Raw genomic sequence first — 3,237 nt, 5'->3', positions numbered from 1 at the left:
AAAATAATGCACACTTAATATGCTACAGTACCGTGGAAACATGTGGGGGTGAGGGGGAAATACCACTTGCTTTATTGCAGTATCTGGCTTATCACAGTGGTCTGGCACCAAATAAGCAATATTACCCAGGTTTGGCTGTAATTATAACCACAGCTCACTGAGCATTTACTGTGAACTGGATGGTTCTCCCTCCCATGATTTTCACAGTACCACTGTGAATAGACATTACTTTGGTCATTTTGTATTTGAGTTAGTCAAGGTTCTCAGAACCCAAGTGACTTATCTAGGGAAACATGTCTGCCTCTCAACCCTTCTTCTAAACTAAACTAAACTAAACTCTACCTTTTCGTTTTTCCTCTCTGGCATAAAATAGGCTGATAATACCTATCTTACACATTGCTGTCAGTTGAAAGAGATAAAGGTGTTCAGGACAGTGTTGGGCACCCAGTTAAAGCTCAGTAAGTTATGTTGTTGTTATGTGCCGTCGAGTCACTTGCGACTCATAGCGACCCTATGTACAACAGTTCTAAACTCCGCTCTGTCCTGTGCCAATCGCACTGTCTCTGACACTCCCATCCCAATGATCCCAGTCACTGAATAAATCCACCTCATAGAGGGCCTTCCTCTCCTGCGCTGTCCCTCCACCTTCCCCAGAATGATGTCCTTCTCCAAGGACCTGTCTGTCCTCACAACATGTCCAAAGTATGTTAGACAGAGCCTCAGAATCCTTGCCTCCAAGGAGCCACCCGGTTTAACCCTTTCCAGGACAAATCTGTTTGCCTAGCAGTCCATGGTATTCTCAATACTCTTCTCCAGCACCACAGCTCAAAGGCATCAATTCTCCTTCTATCCTCCTTGGTCATTGTCCAACTCTCTGCTGCATAACAAGTGATTGTGAAGACCATGGCCTGTATCAGACGCACCTTTGTCTCCGGAGAGACACAATTGCTCTTCAGTACTTTGGAGAGGTCCCTAACAGACGACTTTCCCATGGCAACGCGCCTTTTAATTTCCTGGCTGCTGGTGCCAAGACTGTTGACTGTGGAGCCAAGAAAACTAAAGCTGTGTACAATCTCAGTCTCTTCACCATCCATCCTGATGCTGCCAATTGGTCCAGTGGTGAGAATCTTTGTCTTCTTGACATTGAGCCTCAATCCATATTGTAGGCTGCAGTCCTTGACACTCTGCAGCAGGCACTTCAGGTCCTCTTCAGTTTCAGCAAGTGGGGTTGTGTCATCCGCATAACGCAGATTGTTGATAAATCATCCACCAATCTTGACCCCACATTTCTCCTCATAGAGCCCAGCCTCCCAGATAATCTGTTCTGCATACAGGTTGAAAAGGTATGGAGATAGGATGCATCCCTGGCGTACGCCCTTCCCAATTTTGAACCATGCAGTGTTCCCTTGCTCTGTTCTGACGACTGCCTCCTGGTCCAAGTATAAATTTCGCATTAGAACGATCAAGTGTTCTGGGATTCCCATTCTTCTCAGAGTCAGCCATAGTTTGTTATGTTTATATAGTTTGTAAGTTATAGTTGTCATTAATTGTGCCAAATCTGTTACCAGCAGGCACCAGGTTCTTGTAGAGACAAGTGGGAGCCAGCAGCAAGGAGTTGAGAAATGCTTGTCAGATTTTTAAAAATATTCTTTTGGAAGCTGGATGAGATTATGGTCATGGAAACTTTGTTTTGGCAACATTTTTCAAACCCCATTTTAGCAGAGCATTTGGTCAGATTAGTTTTCTGATGTGTACAGATTGATTCAGTGACTGGGGTAATGGGGGTAGGTGTGTCAGAGACAGTAAGTTTGGCACAGGATAGAGCAGGGTTTAGGGCTGCTGTACTATGGTCGCTATGAGTCACAGGTGACTTGATGACACATAACAACAGCAACATTGATCCACTCGGGATGTAAGCTTGCAAACCTTGAAATAAGTCCATTAGGGAGCTCTGGTGGTCTAGTGGTAATTTTACTGCCAACCTGAAGGCATGCAGTTTGAATCCACCAGAATCCGTCTCAGAAGAAAGATGAGCAAACTCCTTCCATGCAATTTATTGCCTCTGAAAAGCCACTAGAGGCTCAGCTACAAGTTGGTCCCAACTTGACAGCACACAACAACAAAAACAATCATTGCAAAAGTAAGTGTAGTAACTGGCTCCCCAGTGAAATGGTCTGTTAGATTTAGGGGTGGCAACTGACATTAAAGGTAATGTGAGGCCCTTAAAGTGTTATCTGGGCAATTTGAATCTTGTGCTTCTCAATGCTAGGGCTTGCTGCCAAGCACAGTAGATGCTCAATGGAATTTTACGAATGGCTCTGGCCCCTTGGCCTTGCCTTTGGGCCCAGAGAGAGCCTCACAGGATGAGGCCAGCAAGGGAAGAATGAGATCATGGGGCCAGGAAGCCCCTGGACTCAGCACTTTGTTGTCAGAGCACAATAGGGCTAGCCAGGCATTTGACCAGCACTTTTGTTTGTTTGGGACTAAGCAGGACAGGCACAAAGCAAAGGGCCTGATCAGCATTCAGCCAGTTCCTCCCTCCCACACAAGGGAATGCTGCTCGAGACCGTTTTTTGTCCAGTCTCTTGCTACCTCTTTAAAAAGGTAGGGAAACCAGAGTCCAGCTAGGTTGGAGAAGGCTGTAGGGCAAGGCCCGAGGGAGAGGCTGGGAGGCATCTTGAGCCTCCTGACCTCTCTGAGCATTTTCTGAGGTCGTCCATGCCTCCGCATTCAGCCATGAGATGATGCCAACATGCTCCAGAACACGGTTGTCTTAAGGATCCAATCTCCCTCACCCTCTGTGTGTAACTGGATTCAGAGTCTTTAGTTATTTTTTATTCATTTAATTTTATGTAATTACCATTGATTTATGCCTATTACCACGCAGTCTTTTTAAGTCCCCATTGAATCTTTCCTATTCCTTCACCCCCTCTTCCACCCTCAAACCTCTGCTACCCTGGTGATTTTCCCCTTCTCCTGTCCTAGCACCCTTTTCTCTTTCCCCTTTTGAACATTTATGCAGATTTTGCTCCGTTATCCCCCTAGTTTCACAGTAGTGGTCTTACGCAGGATTTGTCGGTATGAGACTAGCTATTTCACTCAACATAACGCTCTCTAGACTCTTCTCATGTTATACAGTATTTTCGGAAATTTTTGCTTCTTAGGGTATTTCAATTCATTTTGGTCTAAGTAAATTTCTCAATGCTACAGCTTAGTCACTTTTTTCTTCTTATCTAG

The sequence above is a fragment of the Elephantulus edwardii genome, unplaced genomic scaffold (genome assembly GCF_000299155.1).
Source record: "Elephantulus edwardii isolate Elephantulus edwardi_28Jun2011 unplaced genomic scaffold, EleEdw1.0 scaffold00094, whole genome shotgun sequence".
NCBI lineage: Eukaryota > Metazoa > Chordata > Mammalia > Macroscelidea > Macroscelididae > Elephantulus > Elephantulus edwardii.
The sequence above is the reverse complement of the archived record's forward strand: the minus strand, read 5'-3'. Positions refer to the sequence as shown.